Source organism: Perna viridis, chromosome 10, assembly GCF_037379345.1.
Source record: "Perna viridis isolate PV_CMFRI_1.1 ecotype Kerala chromosome 10, ASM3737934v1, whole genome shotgun sequence".
Lineage (NCBI taxonomy): Eukaryota > Metazoa > Mollusca > Bivalvia > Mytilida > Mytilidae > Perna > Perna viridis.
Window position 1 is genome coordinate 39,074,906 of NC_142454.1, and position 18,441 is coordinate 39,093,346.

Below are 18,441 nucleotides of genomic sequence, written 5' to 3' on the forward strand. Positions count from 1 at the left end.
ACCTTTTTCCTAAAAAATACAAGAAGAGGCACATGTAGGAGTGGGAATGCCATAAATGTTGAAAAGACCGTACAAATATACATTGTACTCAAATTTAAATTTCAAACGAAAGAGAAACACGATTTATATCAGAAAGATACTTTTCTACAATAAACATTTCTCTGTATCTAAGAAATAAGTAACTTCAACTTTCTTTAACTCGAGGGTCTATTTAGATCAAGGACTTGTATAGGTCTATTACACTACATAAATTGAAGCCTGTCCAAGTTTCTTTCATCGGAGAGTATGACCCTGATTACGACCTTTCATAGCCATTGAACATAATCTTTGACACATATGAAGCTTTTTCTTTAAATCACAAATAAAAATTGCTCATTTGCATGACAGTTTTTCATTTTGACAAAAGATAAGATTTGGCATTAGGACAAGGTGAAATAATGCCCATAAATGAGGGTGACCTATTGTAAAAGGCTCTGACACCATAGATAATGTCTAGCTGTATACATTTTGTCATGGGCTTTTGTCCCAAGTAAGGATATATGAAGGACTTGGACATGCATGAACGCCTGTATTGGTCTTTATTTAATGAACAGGTGTTTTATTTAGCAGCTTATCAAAATGGCAAAAAATATTAACTCTACAGGCCGGGATACAATGTATTTATAATCAATCATAATTTATAATCAGGATCTGCCATTATAAAATTGATTTTAAAATATAGGACTAGAACATACATTTTGTTTCAGTTTCAATTTTAGGGTTTATTCTTTCAATTAAACGCATAATTATCAATGTTCATATCCATTTAAATGTACACAAAGTGTAACTGTAAGAAGTCATAATCACAATTATTAATTAAAAAAATAAAAGATGTTATAATTTACATGCCAAAAAATGTTCAACAATTAAGCAAAATTAATACATCTGTACATTTTACATGTACATATATCATTTTAATAGTCAAATACTTGAAAACCTATTCATTTAAAACTACAATAAAAAATTAATTCACAGAAAACAAAGTTGGAAGGATAGATTTGTAAACTCAAGACCCCAACATTCAACAAAATTATGCCTATCTTTAATTTTGTGGATCTCTATTTGATATATGTTTTTATATCCCCTGCAGATGAAATTGGGGGGGGGGGGGTATATACATTTATGTGCATGTAGGTTTCACCCAGTCTGTCCGTCTGTCCAAACTATTTTCTAAGCAGCTTGGAGCATGGTTATGAAACTTTGTGGGATGTAATATAACCACAGGATATGTGCATATTGTCAGAAATCTTTTGTTTTGTATTTCTATTCTGACTAGCAGAGGAAAACAAAGTTCAAGATTACTATGGGTGGAGATAACACATTAATTTCAAACTGGTTTGTGAAAATCTAGTTGAACAACTTAAGGATCTTCTGTAATTGGCAATCACAATGCTAAATAATTTAAAACATGCATCACTCATTTCTTGAACCTTATCTTGTATATTGCATGTGACCCAAAGACAACTTGTAGAAGTGTGGAAATTCATTGTACACTTTAAAACAATAAACAAATATCCTTTCATAGATAAACAAATAATCTTGGTCTAGACTCCTGCTACCATAAAAAAAAATAGTGTAGGTGCATGTAGGTAGGGAAATTATTTTTTTTTCTAAAACATTTCACATTGATTTCACAGGGAATCAATCTATACTTTAACAGTGCTTGAGCAAAAATAGCCATAAAATGTTTAGAGTAGACACAAAGAGAAAAATGGTTATAGTAGGCACAAAAAAAAAAAAAAACAGGGTAGCTAGGGGTGGCATGAAAATTGGTCATGATTGTTTATTGTATAACCCTAATTGGCTTGGGAAAGGTAATGAAGTTGTCAATTATGGGGTCATGGGAACATCAGAGGCTTTTTTACCGATATTTTTTTTGGGGGGGAAGCGAAATATCAAGTGACAAATCGTGCACGAGAAAAATTCGCCACTTTCGAAAATCATTCGTCAATGGCGAAAATGGCGAGCGATACCTAAATCACTGCGTGAAAGACATATCAAATTTGTTGGCCTAACAATTGCTCAAATAACTAAATGATAATATCACTAGTCTTTCATTGCCTTTTTTTCAATAATGAACTTTTTGTTAACTGATTTTCTGTCGAATGGTGAATTAATTAACGAGTCAAAACTTTTCTAATTTCAAAAGGGTATGAAAATCAATTTATGGCTAAACATGACACACATTTAAAGAAAAATCGATAGAAAAACTGTCTGGGTCACAGTTAAGTAAACTAATATTCACTTGTTTGATTAGGAAAATACATATTACTCTAACAAAGGTGTATTGGAAAAACAGTTTTCTTCATTTGCTTTGACTCAATTATTGTGAGGGATAAATCACAAAGAGCAACGACTTAGAATAAGAGTGTAAAATCTGATAAGATATGGTTAGGTTCATAAAATTCAGATTTTAAAAAGGTCACCCTAAATCACAATTCATTTACTAAAATCTTTTAACAATTTTGAATTTGGAAACTTATTTTCAATTTTAGTGCAAGCTCATTGAGTTGTTGAAAAATGACCTATAAAACCATAAAATATAAAATTATTGGCTTGAAAGTTTCCCACATATTTATTAGAAAATAAAATGTCAAATTTAACAGATGCAAACTTGGTTGAACACCTTAAAATACTTGAATATATGTTAATCTTAATTTTCTATGATTATTATTTAAGACAAAAACTAGATGCATGAAAATCTTACCATAAAAGAAACTGAAAGAAAACATTAAATCCATAATGAAAATCAATCACTACCAGAAAAACTTATTTCACATGCAATAATGTCAAAAAAACAAATACACATACTATTACATATTCACATGTACAAGTAAGTGTTTAGTTGGATAACAATTTACTCCATTGATAAGGGGACTGATAGGTTTATGTTCCCAGGTAAACATCAAAAGATTTTGTGTACAGGTAAAAATCAGCTGGTCAGACAGATTGTAATCTCTATGGAGTGATAATGGATATAGATTGAGCCAAGCTAGTTTTCACCCAAACAAAACCCCTGCAGAGAAAGACTACTCATTTAGTAATCATTAACAAATTATATCTTACTTCCTACCAACAATCAATGTGTCCATTAGTACAAAATGTATATTATTATGTCATAATAAAATACGTCATGTGGTGTATATGATCTTAAATAAAAATGTTTGAAAAATGTTATGGAATATTAGATAGAGCTTTAATGGTAACATTTTCATGTCTTGATGGTTTTTCTTGTAAAACATACAATATTTATTTTTTATTATTTTTTTTTTTGGTTTATACTATAGGACATTCAAAAATATTTCATTTTAACTTGCTCCTGTATTTTTTTCTTGAAAACTATGATCAAGATAAGAAAAAGGCAAATAATCGTGCATTGACTTACGGCATTCATACCTTGGTTATGAAAATACAATTAATAACTGACATTTATTTAATCCCTACATTGTTGAAGGTGAAATCACATTACAGATGTAAAAGCGTAAAAAAACATTTTCATTAGATATTTCAAGCTTTGTTTTCAAAAGTGTATTGAAGCGATTTAACAATATTTTAGTTGCTATTATAAAATATCTCATTCCGAAAAAAATGTGGGTTATTTTTTAAACAAAAGAGACAAAGATTTGTCAACCTTGGCCAAGTTTTGTTGACACGGACCAATACAGTCCAGAAGTACCAAGAAAAGGTGAAAAAAATATTGTCCGACGCTGATTCTTTGATACAGCACTACTAATTAAATCAATTTGGGCCACTAAATCCTTTTCTTACCTTTCAAACAATAATACTTTCCGATATAATTTGAAATAAACATGTTAAAATATTGTCGTGTGTATTCCAAGCGAACACCTGTTTCTTTACATTGGGGTTGTTGGTAAATTGAACCGGAAGCAGTTAACTATTCAATACACAAAAATGTAATCCATATAATTGTGTATTGATTTTGAATTAACGAAACATTTAATCAATACATACTTCTCTGGATATTATACTATGTTTTTTAATCGTGAACTGATATGTTTGATGACACAGGAAAAGGTGTGTTGATTTGGATATCTTTATTTGCTACTTTCGTTTTCAAAGCGCGCATTTTTTTCCGTTAAACTAGCTGACTCCGCCTACCTTTTTTATGAATGAATCCCGCCTGTCAATTTTTTTTTAAAGTTCTTGAATTATTAGAAAAAAAAATCTCCTTACTGCTTTATCAAGAATTGCAACTATAAGGCACGGGCTTGCCTTTATGAATACTTTAATTTTCTGAAACATAAAGCTTGTTCATAGTCCCAACTGTATCTCTTTTATGAAGAACATCAGTAAAAGAAACTAAACATGAAGAAAGACAACTCAGTCTTCTTGAAACTTTTAACTTGGTGAAGTTAAAGTCAAGCGTACAAGCGTTAGACAAACATAAAATCATTTTAAAATTCTATTTTTAAACATATTACAGTAATAGCTTATATTCTGGGTTCACTTCTTTCAGTACTACGGATATTTAATTTATGATTTTTTTTTCTTTCGTCTTCCCTTTCCTGGTCCTATGAATCCTTTTAAGAACATCCTGCAAAGAATTATGAACTTCAAATATTGACTCATATTTTACCGTCATCATTAATGTTTATAAATTGTCAAAATTATTGGAAATACTACGATATTCTTTAAAACTAAGACGCGGGTTAGAACATTTAACACTGTGCTAGTATAACAGAATACAAAGTTATTCACAATTAATGATTTTTTTTTCAACTACACACAGGAGCCAATGTTATGGGGTTGATATGCCTTTTTGTTCGAAAATATATACCAAATTTGGACAAAGGTTAGCAAATAATAGTCTGAACCGTCGATCTTTTAACATTTTTCAAATATAATCGGAATCCACCTTCTCCTCTGGTTCCAACATCGTTTGTCTTAATGTTAAGTCACAGATGGTTTAGGCCTAGTTATATTTCGCAGACCGACTCATATTCATACACTAGTTGGGTTGCTGATTTTGATAAGGGAACAAGCCCCAGTTCATTTGCCAGTTTTCAATAAATATGTTTAACTTGCCTTTTAAGTAGATGACATAAAATAATTAACTATTTCTTTTTTATTTTTGCTTTTCACTTATACTTTGAAATTTAAACGGCACAAACTGATGGAACAATCCTAGTAATATTCGAAATCAATACGTTGAAATGATGCAGATATTGCTTAAGACGGATGAAGTTCGTAATCAGCTGAATTGTATAATGAAAATCACAATGATACAGATATTTTCTGATGTCTGGTAACATTCGTAATCAGTAATGATACATATATTTGCTAAAGCCCGGCAATATTCGTAATCAGTAATGATACATATATTTGCTAAAGCCCGGCAATATTTGTAATCAGTAATGATACAGATATTTGCTAAAACAGGGCAACATTCGTAATCAGTAATGATACATATATTTGCTAAAGCCCGGCAATATTCGTAATCGGTAATGATACAGATATTTGCTAAAGCAGGGCAACATTCGTAATCAGTAATGATACAGATATTTGATAAAGCCCGGCAATATTCGTAATTAGTAATGATACAGATATTTGCTAAAGCAGGGCAACATTCGTAATCAGTAATGATACAGATATTAGATAAAGCAGGGCAACATTCGTAATCGGTAATGATACAGATATTTGATCAAGCCCGGCATTATTCGTAATTAGTAATGATACAGATATTAGATAAAGCAGGGCAACATTCGTAATCGGTAATGATAAAGATATTTGCTAAAGCAGGACAAAATTCGTAATCAGTAATGATACAGATATGTACTAAAGCAGGACTAAATTCGTAGTTCAGTAATGACACAGATATAATTATACAGCTATTTTCTGAAGTCCTGTAACATAAGTAATCACTATTGAATTAACAGCTATTTGTTTAACCTGGTAACATTCGTAATCAGTAATGTCTGTTTAAATCGATTTACAAGATGAGAACTTTCGACAAACAACAAGAGCACCATAAAAAAATGTCTCCCAAAAATTATACAACGTTTTCCAACAAAAGTTTTCCAACAATAGTTTTCATTCAACCCAGACCCCCCCCCCCCACTGGACTCTTCATTGTAAGTAACGGGTGTTGCAAAAAGACGAATTGATGATAGCTTATATAATATGAACTGGCGAGAAGAAACACAATGGTCAGAGATAGCAAGACAGATAAAAAATTCATCCAAAAAAAATAGATACAATGCATCTATCATGAAGTGAGAGCATAGGTGTACACCCTTGTAATTTGTACCTACAAATGAATGTTCCTCGATACCTTTTGAAGGTATGTGTGTTGCAAGGAAAACCAGGTAAATAGCAATGGCGGGTGCGTTTGGAAGGGGGTTCAAGAACTTGGACAAAAATTATCAAAATGAGCAACCCACCTTTTTATAGTTTCCCAGATTACAACCTCACCTTTAACAAAATTCCAGATTTGCTCAGGACTAGAACTGAGCGAATAAGGACTTTAACTAGCCAAAACACCAAACAGCTACAAAAATACGTTAGAAATTAACACCGTTAAAATTACGCAAAGACCATGCAAAATATCCCCCGTTAAGGTGTCACTGGGAGTCTCTCTCGAGGTGCTTCCAACGGGTTATATATATACAACATGTATTGGTATAATCAAGTGAACCAAGACTCTTGCGGAAATCAAAAGAATATAATCCAGACACAAAGACCAGACATGGAAAACAGACAAATACAGCAAAAAAACATAAAATAACCAAAATAATACATACAAAGCAACAAAAATAACTCCGACTTCACTAAAAACTGGGAGCGTGCGCCAAATGCACCCGTAGGGTAAGCGTCCTCTGCTTTCCTTGAAACACCCGCCGAATTACTCATAAAAAGTTCAAGATCAGGGTAGGCGAAAGAGGAAAGGAACACTATGAAGCAAGTGCACAAATTTATACTTTATAACTTACACATTGTCCGATTTGAAATATACAGATATGGGTAAAACAACCCAATGTCATAGTAAATTCATTTTTTTTCTAAAATACCAAACTGTAGAGAATGGTTCTTTAAAAATAATCAAAAAATGATATTACGGAAACAATAAGTATTTAGTATTTTTTTTTGCAATTAAATGTGAATACATGTCGCGTTATTTCAGAACCGAGTTATCTTTCTTTGTTCACAAATTGCGTACTAGGAATATAAAAATATGTAAAAAAAAAAAACAAACAAACAAACAAACAAAAACAAAAAACAAAAAAACAAAAACAAAAAAGCAAAAAAAAAAACAAAAACAAAAAAAACAAAAAAACAAAAAAAAAAACAACAAGCTTTCAATTGAACAAGGCACAAACGCGAATCTCCTCCCTATATATATGCACAATATTTTGTGAAAATCGTCTATTTTGAATTGAGAATGACATGACGGATCTTAATTTTATCGTCATCACCTGTGAACGATGAAACATACTCACCTTTCAGATCGTCCTTGTAAGACACATGCATATGAGTGGCCATTCATGTCTTTGATGGGCTAACATACGCTTATATTATTAAGATATACGGGTGTATTGTTAGAATATACCCGTATATATACACGTATTGATCATTTTTTGTATACGCATATATTTCAGCATTAAACGTTTATATTATCAAGATATACGCGTACATTGTAAAAATATACGCGTATATTTTCAAAATATACGGTTATGTTGTTAAAATATACGTGTAAATATACACGTATTGGTTATTTTTTTATATACGCGAATATTTCAAGATTATACGCGTACATTACTTAGATATGCGTATATTTGTATAATATACTCGCGCGTATGTTGTTATAATTTACGCGTATAATTATTTATACGCCTACATAAAAAAAAATATCCAATACGTGTACATATACGCGTACAAAATACAAATATACGCGCATATATTGATAATATACGCGAATATCTTGTTATTTTACGCGTATGTTAGCCCGCCAATGATATGAACGGCCACTCATACATGCAGGAGTAGTCAAAACCTAACGTCGTCGGCAACTTTCAAATTTGCGTACCTCCTGTTAGAGTAGGGAGACATTCCTAGGAAATCAAAGTTCAAAGTTTATTCGATTCAAACCGATGGCCCGCTAAAGACACAATAACATTACACACAATGACATATATGATTCATTATTAACTAATAACCCAAAATACGTTAAAATATGTCAAATTGATACGAATTCAAACCGGGCATCTATACGGGGCCAATATGAAAAATGGGGGCCGATATGAATTAAATCTGGGCCAATACAGCATCATAACTTCCGGTCGTTTGACACCGCCATTTTGAGTTAGAATTGGATTTCATGAACTTTGATCACCAGGACTAAAAAGCTGCAGAAGCACAAAAAATCTTCCATTTCATACAAAAAGGATATTTACGACTGATTAATGCAAATAAACCTATATGTTCTTGGTAAAACACGAAAACAACTGTTATATAAATCATCTAGTTGAGTTGGTTAATAACATTGTCAATAAACATGTAATTTCATATTGGCTCTGTTATAGGTTTCGGCCAATATGACAGACCTCAAATCTATAACAGGGCCAATATGAAATTACATATTTATTAACCTATATATAAGTATATTAATCAAAACCAGCAATAATACAATATGTGACCATGTGCGATAGGTATATACTCAATATAAAAACTTCCCCGTGTCTTATGCAAGTAAACAAGTATATATAATCATAGATATTTTGTTGCAAAACTCACCAAGCGTAGCTACTTATAGGTTTCTGGGTTATATAATATTGTCGATATATCATTGACTGAATATATGCACAATGTATGTACACTACCATAAACCTCCTCGTGTTTTTATGCAAGTAAACAAGAATAGATTGATTATTATTTAGTTGCGTAAGTCACCAAGGATAGATAATTAAAGGTTTATGGGTAATATTATGTTAAAAAAACAAAAACAAATCAAATCAAATTTGAGTGCAATTCAAATTATATATGTACTTAAGGGGGTTGGTAAATACACTCAAAACGATGCTCTAAATGGTGATATGGGCTGGAGTCCTCCGTGTTCTAAGTAGTGGAGTTATGTTTTTAGAAACTGGCCTAGATGTACCAAAATGTCTACTGACATAGTAAAATATAAAATTAGGGTATGTAAGTCTCGTCACGTGACTCCGCGTTTTCATGAGAATGGGTCCTCGTCTACCATTCAAATGCATTGAGATTCGTCATAAACATAGCACTGAGTTCAACATGAAAAGCAAAATATCTTTCTGTGTAAAAATACTGTTAAAAATGACAAATATCTAGTTATACAGGATAAAAATGTTAAGAAAGGTATAAAAATGGAAGATTTTGCATTTTGATGCAGCGCTTCGGTTTCCCGGAAGTAAACAATAAAATGCAGATCGGTCTTCGGATTTCAATACGTTCCACATCGAAAATTCCGGAAGGGAACTGAAACTAGAACGAGACTTACAAACCCTATACTGTTAACAGGAAACGTTGTGAGTAAAAACGATATTAAACATTTAGAAGATTGTATTTTTGAAAAGTTTGTATCAGATTGAAAAAATAGAATTTTTTATCTCAGATGTTGGTAAAAAGCTACGTACTTATAAATTGTTTAAAAATAATTATGGAACTGAACTTTACTTGATGAAAAATATCCCATATAGATATAGATGTGCGTCCGCAAAATTTCGTTGTGGAGTTGCCCCATTGAAGATTGAAACCGGTAGGTATGAAAATAAAAATGTTGATGATAGAGTGTGCTTTACTTATAGTAATTTAATTGAAAATGAAAAAAAAAACATGCATTATTATCGCGTCCACTGTATGCAGACCTACGTGGCAAACTGTCTATTGAGGCTTTTTTAATTTTAATTCATTCAACAACTCAGAATTTTATGATATGGTTGTTTAATATGTCTACCTGCCTTGTTGAATATTAGTATTTTAAATTTATTGAAATTTTCTGTTAGACGCCAATCTTTACAATTTTTTCCAGCATCCATGTTCAGCTTATCTCTGAGTCCGGATGCTAATGATGATAATAAACCACATCATATGCGTACATATGAGGCAAATTATAGGACGGCCACGTGCCGGGAATTTAGTAGAATTGTGTGTGTGTGTGTGTTTTTTTTTTTAGATACATTGATAGATCATTAATGAATATCTTAAATAAATTAGGTCTAAGATTACCACCCTGTTTAACTCATAGGTTATTTGGAAAAAAAACATGGAAGTACATGTGTTTTGTGTAATCTTTATATAATATGTACTAATAGTATACATATATTTTATAATGTTATAAAATTTAGTACCAACATTTATTTTCAAAAGTTTTAGTTTTATACCAGTGTGAATAACAGTGTCAAAAACTTTTCTTAGATCAACAGAGCAGGCATAAACTCTTTATGAGAACAATATTTTTCACTGTGAAGTCAGCCTCTTATCTTGACCTACACTTAGAAATCGGTGGTAAAGAAAAACTATTGACCAAACTTTACGACAAACGTGATGACTTTTCATTCAGAATTGTCAACTTTCCTTTCATCTGTTGCAACATCCCTTCAGCACCTGCGTATGGAGTGTTCATATCACAACTCATACGTTATGCCAGAGCTTTCCGAAACTACGCAGACTTTTTGTATCGCACTAGAACTCTAACAAATAGGCTTCTGGAACAGGGTTATGTTGCTACAAGATTGAAGTCATCACTACATAAGTTCTATGGTCGTCATCATGAACTCGTGGATTGTTATGATGTATCCATCTGCACCATGAAAATTGATTCAACGGGTCATAGTTTGCCTTTCCTCGTTTGTCTACCCCGGACTTGACTTTTTATGAGCAACTCGGCGGGTGTTTCTAGAAAAGTAGAGGACGCTTACCCTACCGGTGCACCTGGTTCATGCTCCCAGTTTTTAGTGGAGTCCGAGTTGCTCATTTGCTTTTGTTACTTTGTATGTATGATTTTAGTTACTGTATGTTCTTTGTTGTGTATGTCTGTTTTCCATGTCGGGTGTTTGTCCCTGGATTATATTCTTTTGATTACCGCTATAACCTTGGTTCCCTTGATTACTCTTTCAGTTATACACTTAAGAATAAACATGATCAGATGTTCTTGCTTTATGTGTAAATCCAATATTACAATCATCAATAAGATTGTGCTTTTCTACAAAAAAATTGTCCAGTCTAGTATTAAGTATAGAACTGAATAATTTCTCTATTGAAGCGGTTATGGTTAGACCTCTGTAATTATTTGGATCATTAAAATTTCTGTTTTTGTACAGTGTCTTAACATAGCATTCATTCCAGGGATAAATTCCATATGTTAAACAAGCATTGCAAATCCTCATCAAATAAGTCGTTATAAATGTTTGATTACATTTCAATATAATATTATTGGTAATTTTATCTAACCCAAGTGACTTGTTATATTCCAATTCATTGATTGCTGAAGAAATTTCTGCATATGAAATTTGATAATTAAGTTCATTGGAGCTAATCATTTTTTCAGCTTTTTTTTTATAGTTCACTTCCTGGTGTTTTTAGTCGAACAGGATTAACAGAGTTAAGATCTTTAAAATGGTAGTTAAGCCACTCTGTGGGAGAGATATTATTTCGAACATCTCCATTACCTTTATTTTTTCATGCATAGATGAGTTTCCAATATGACTTTGGATCATTGTCATGCAATTCAAGTTTTGTCTTCTATTAGTTTTTTTTTCTAGATTTTGTATATTTTCGGTTTAACTTATGATAATGATTTCTCACTTGGGGATCATTTAGGAATTGAGAATATATTTTACAATAGATAATTAGATTATGTCTAAGTTTACTTAGGTGGGTTTCAAAGCATTTTTTGTGTGGAATCTCTTTTTTCTTCTTTTTAGTACTACCAGAGCGTCAACTGAGCAGCCGGCGCAGTAGGACGTTATCCTCTGACCGATCGAGTTCTTCGGTCAGGTGTCTCGAAGGTTTGGTTCCGCTGCAGAACTGGTTCATTCCCGATTGTCCAACATTTTAAAATTATGGAGTTCTGATTGTCCAACAACAAAAGTTCTGATTGTCCTACTTTCATTGTTGTTAATTAAACAAAGTATGATCATCATTATAATTTGAGGGTAGCAAGGGATTTCTATTGTAAATAAATAAATAATAAATTCATATTTATATAGATTAAATGTAAAACTATTTCTTAAAATAGATGGAAGACAATTTTAATTTGAAATACATATTTATTTTTTATAATATTGTTTTGGATATTTTAATCTGAAGCAAACAATAATATCAAAACAAATCATACTTTTTAAAAGAAAATATTTGATATATATATTTTTTTAAATATCCAGTATTTTTAATGCTTCAGGAATCAAATACTATATGAATTAATAATGATGTTGATTTGAGTATGAATTCCAGCAATGCAAATTATTTAAAAAAATCATAATTAAAATGTACTTTTATTTTTTTTACTTTTATTTAGAAAAACACTCAGCCGTAGTTCATGCTACGGAACAGGAGCGAATATATACATACAGTTTACAATGGAAACGAAATGAGTAGACAACAGACAATATTTTTAAATACACAAAAACAAAATACACTAATTCATTGTCACACAAATGTATTGAAATTCAAAAGTACATTTAGCCTTATCATCACCGGAAATTATATCACGTGGTTTGTATTTTACAACACGTTTATAAAAGAAAGTCAAACTCTCATATAGGTTTAGCGGGTTAATGTGACAATATGTGTACTAGTATACAATTTAAAAAAATATATTTATATATGGGATTACTGTGTGCCTACAAAAGTTGTGCAACTTTTGCGATGAAGATAGAAACTCTTAGGTTAGTCAATACATTTGTGTTACAATACATTATCATTCCATACAATTTATTAACATTCGGATTGGCTGTATAGTAACCTGGAATATACTTATTTCTAAGTTCGGTTACAAGATCATGATTGCACAAAGCAACATAATGAAACTCATCCCCCAGACCTGTTCGACATAAAGTGCAGACCCGTTCATGTTGTGGTGTTCCGTACCATCTTCCTGTTTCCATAGGAAATTTTATTTTGCATGTTCGAAGTTTACATATAACTGTTCTGTGATATTTTTTGAGTCTCAGTAAGTATGGCTCGAGACGAAACTCAATTTTAAACTTCGAATAAAAATTTCCTCTGGACGAAACATCAATATCAGAATACCATTTCTGTATGAACTGGTCTTGTAAGATCTGTTTCACAAGAAGTTTAAGAAAATTGATATTAACATTCCCTTGTATATTCCAAATTTCACTATATCCAATATCATCAAAAATTGATTTTATGTAACATATCCATTTGAAAGATCGATCACCGTTTTCATACATATTGAACATAAGATTATACAATTTACCAGATAATTTATCTGTGTTATTTACAAGTTTAAACCAGAAACATATCATTTTAAGCTTGATGCTGATTTCAATAGGATATCGTCCTAACTCTCCATACACCATAAAATTTGGAGTAGATGAACGGAGATTGAGGATTTTCTTGCAAAATTGAAGTTGAATTTTTTCTATATTTGACTTATTTTCAAAGCCCCATATTTCTGAAGAATAGGTTAAAATAGGGGCTACTAATGAGTCAAATAATTTCAATTGCAAATCTATGGGAATACTTATGTTATTTACCTTGTAATAAAGAGCATAAAGAGCTTTTTGTGCCTGCTCTACGAGTTTGTTTCTGGACTTATAAAAATTACCATTATAATTGAATATAAGACCCAGATATGTATACGAATCAAATATTTCTATATTCTGCTCAAAAATATTAAAATGTACCCTTCTAGTAGATTTCCGCTTAGAAAAAATTATAATTTTTGTTTTTGAAACGTTCACAGTCAGCTTCCAAGTTGCACAATATTGTTCAAATACATCTAAAGTAGTTTGTAATTCCTCAGGTTTATCCGCAAAAATTACAGTGTCATCTGCATATAGAAGTATAAACAATTTAATATAAAATCCTATATTTTCTAAACTTTTTGTATCTAGATATTGTAAACTTGAAATAGAGTTTTCGGTAAAAAACTCTTCCAGATCGTTTAGATACAAGGCAAACAGAAATGGAGAGAGTGTTTCCCCTTGACGGACCCCTATTTCACATGGGAAATATTCTGTTTTAAGTTCTCCCATTTTAACACGATTTAATATTAGTGTACATGTTCAAAATGACATTAAACACTTTCCCACTAATATTATTTTTTAATAATTTTTGAAATAATCCAACTCTCCAAACTGTGTCAAAAGCTTTCCTGAAATCAATGAAAGCACAGTACAATTTTTTACCTGATGAAAGATATAGAGAAATGAGGGAGTGAAGAATAAATATATTGTCCTGTGCACTATAACCTTTCCTGAAACCACCTTGAGAGTCAGATATAAGTCGAAATTCATCAGACATCTTATTGAGTCTAGTGTTTATCACAGAGGTAAACACTTTACCCAAGTTGGATGTAAGACAAATTGCTCTATAATTATCTAAATCACCCCGATCACCTTTGTTTTTGTATATGGGTTTAATAATTCCAGACAACCAAGTATCAGGTATCAAGCCCGTATCTAAAACAATATTGAACAATTTTACATATATTGGCAACATATTGGCAATAGAACTTTTTATAAATTCATTGACAATTTCATCGTCACCTGACGCTTTACCATTTTTTAAAGATTTAATTGCCAACTTGATTTCATCTTCAGTAATAGGACAATCCAAAATGGCAATCACAACTTCATCAACATTAAAACTATCAGCATCAGGATCAAACTCCGTATCATCGTCATTTTTATTTAACGATTTAAAGTATTCGTACAATTGCTCAATAGTGATTTTATTATGAGCATTTGTTCCTCCTTTTCTTACTCGATTCAAAATTTTCCAAAGTTTTTTTGAATCTTTCTTGGAGGTTAGACGTAAATCTTGTTCGAATCTGTGCTGATAATTTTTGTAACTCGTATTCATTTGCGATTTGTACTGTTTACGAGCCTCCCGGTTTTCTCTATTCTTAATAAAACTATACCGATTCCGTGCCTTATGAAATTTTGCACGTGATTCGGCACACTTTTTATCGAACCAAACTTTATGATTTTCTTTTTCGGTACTACGGCGCTTTGGTTTGCCAAATGAAGACAATGCCGATTTTTTAAAACAAAGCACCAATTTGACGGACAACTTCGTTTAAACTATCAACAGACACTTCACCTTGACCCTGTGACCGAATTTCTTCCAATTTTGTTTGTAACTCAGTTAGACATGTGACGTCATTATTAATCGATTCAATAAACCGGTTCTCCTTATTACTCACCCATCTAGGGACATGCGTAGGTGAGTTATAAGGTGGAGGCGTGGGATTTATAGTAACTGTGCGCACTGAAGCATTGAGACAAAACGTAATACAATTATGTACGTCAGAAAATAACGGATCAAAGTCATTCACATTAAAAAAAAAACTAAACAATTCAAAACAATGCGAAGACAATAATACATAGTCAATTAATGAAACATTTTTACAAGTTTTAATACCGACTTGGTAGTCATTTCCTGGTAATCTACCATTACCTATATACAAATTATTTCTTTTACCAAACTCAATCAATTTATACCCAAAATTATTTGGAGCTGACTGATCTGTAGAATACCTTTGTAAAGGAATATTATTTTGTACTAACACCTGATAATCATATACATAAGACAATAGGTCATCATCATCTACAATTTCAACTAATATTTCAAAGAGAGAGTCTTCTGGTATAACCACATCATTCAGAAGCTTAGTTTTAGCATTAAAATCACCAACAAGACAGACATTACAATCTGTTTTACTGTTTAACACCAACATTTCATTTTCTATATCTGTAAATGCTTCATTAGAAGCATACTTAGTATTTTCAGGAGGTATATAAATTCCACCCAATAATAAATTTTTGTCAGTTCTCAAAATTTCTGATTGGATTTCCACCCACTGAACAAAATCACAATTTGTAATATGAAATTTTAAAAAATCTTTTAGCCCTTCTCGATAAACAATTACAATTCCACCTGATTTCTTTACAAATTTCGACCTATATTTTGAAAAACATAAATAACCTTTTGGCAAATTGCCTTCAATATCATCATAACTATCAGTTTTTGTTTCTACAAAAATTAAAATGTCATTTGTCTTTATTAAATGACAAAATTCTGGACACAACAATTTGGACTTGAGCCCACAGACATTTAAACACGATACGTGTATGTTTTTTAACACATCACTACCAACTTTCACAGTTCGACTCCTGTTGGCGAGTTCCTAGCTAACCCCAGCGGGAGGGGGGATGCAAAAGTCACCACGTTGGTTTCCGGGCTGACCAAAGAATTGCGGAGGTGGTTCCCTGGACACTTGAGTTGGAGGAGGTATAGTAGGTTGTCTACTAGTAGATGGACGTTGATTGTCCATAGGAAATGCCTGTTCATTAAGGGGGTTGAATAACTGGTTCCCAACGTACAGTTTATCCAATACTAGTCGTACATTACGATTACCCTGCTGCTTAAGCTCAATCATTTTCGGGATAAGTTCTTTTCTCCTGTTGCTTATTTCAGTGGGGTATTGTTGGAAAACTGCAACGCCCCTTCTCCCTTTGAGTTTATCAATGGCAGCTGACCTTACCAGTTCATGGTCACTATACTTAGCAAACTTGGCAATAATGTTCCTGGGCTTTCTGTCAACCCTTTGTCTAAGCCTATGAACATTACAGAATTCAATATTTTGAGCATTGTCAATACCAAGTTCAGTATGTATAAAGTTTTTAACAACCTCTTCTGCATTTTCATTTTCAGGATCTCGGGACTCCTCAATGCCATTAAAAATGAGGTTATATTTCATCGAGTGAGCCTGCATTTCAAGAAGTTTTTCCTGTAGCATACCATTTTCAAACACAAGTTTATCTCTTTCAGTTTCTAAGCCAGACACCCTGTTTTCAACTAAATTATAGTGGAATTCCTCATTAGTTAATCTATCTGATTGCTGTTTTAAATCATGCCTTATATCTTTTATTTCACAGTTTATTTTGGTAAAATGTGATTCCATAGCTGACACTCTGGCAATAAGTTCATCTAGCTTATCAAGTTTATTCAACCTTGTATTCATGAAGTTTATGGTTTCTAGAATTGTTTGTAGTGTGTGACTATCACATGTAGATATGGGTTGCTGATGAGTAGGTTGTGGGACTTGAAGAGAGTTATGTATAGGCAAATTTGGTACACTTGGGCCTGGCAGATGTTGAGTCATGTTGAACATGGGTGTAGTAGAAAAATTGCTTATAGGTGTGCTATGTTGCTGTTGTTGAATGGAGGGATGAAACATGGTTGGATTGGTACTTCTAACACCGTAAATAGACTCATTTGCATTCGCAATGGCTTGAGATAGCTCGGGTGAACTAATGTTTACATTCGGTATGGGCGCCGCCATATTGCTATCGGTTGGGGTCCGAGTACTTTTTGATTTCCTTTTTCTCTTACGTGCCATAGAATAAATCCACAAAAATGTCTCATTTGATATTCATATTGATAACAAAAGCACATGATGTTATAAGATAATAGATATCTAACCAAAAAAGTCTGATATATAAAACATATTGACGGAGCTCTAACTCGTCCGTCCACTCACTTCGCCTCCATTTCGCCTCCCTGTAATATATGAAGTGTACTTTTGTAATGAGTTGTTGCACTTCAAACTAATTGCTTAATAATATGCTTCATTCAACAAAAATGACAAATGATTTACATGTATAATTTCATATTTATTTAATGAAACTAAAACATTTGAATATTACATGTATAAAAAAAAGTCGCCTTTCACAAGCTTAGAGCTGCTGCAGGCCTACTCTTTGATACCTGGACCCGTACGGGGCAATACAGGAACAACAAACCAAAAGAATAATCGAGATAATCAGCTATAAGCTATAAAGCATCAGCTAAAAAATGCTGATGCAACAAATTAAAACAATAAAATCCAAGACAGACAGAGAACAAACTAACTTCACAAACCTAAATCAACACTAGTATATTTTTTCTTTCAATGAACACCCCTTATAGAACCTCAAAACTATCTTTGTCAAAACATTTTCTAATTAACCAACATGTATATTCCTTATCAGAACATTCCCAATTGTCCAACATTTTTTTTACCTTTTTTACCAGTAATTTTCAAAAGTTGGACAATCGGGAAGACACCGCAGAACTACTGATACATGTAGGGTCCCCGTAGGGGGCGGCAGTGCGAGACCTAAAAGAGGATAGTCAAGACTGTTAAAAACATTGTAGCAGTAGTAGTCATCTTTTCTGGGTTGCCTT

General features: G+C 32.2%; 1 protein-coding gene across 11 annotated transcripts in view; it reads right to left on the reverse strand.

Annotated features, from left to right (window-relative positions):
* Nucleotides 1–3,954, reverse strand: part of LOC148605700 (protocadherin Fat 1-like) — a 134,654-nt gene extending 130,700 nt beyond the window's left edge. For 10 of the 11 annotated variants that reach the window (XM_088550703.1, XM_088550704.1, XM_088550702.1 and 7 more), the window contains exon 1: nt 3,808–3,954. The gene's annotated coding sequence lies outside the window, so the exon portion shown is untranslated. The other variant, XM_088550700.1, reaches the window with a different exon arrangement.
* Nucleotides 3,955–18,441: the final 14,487 nt, after the last annotated feature.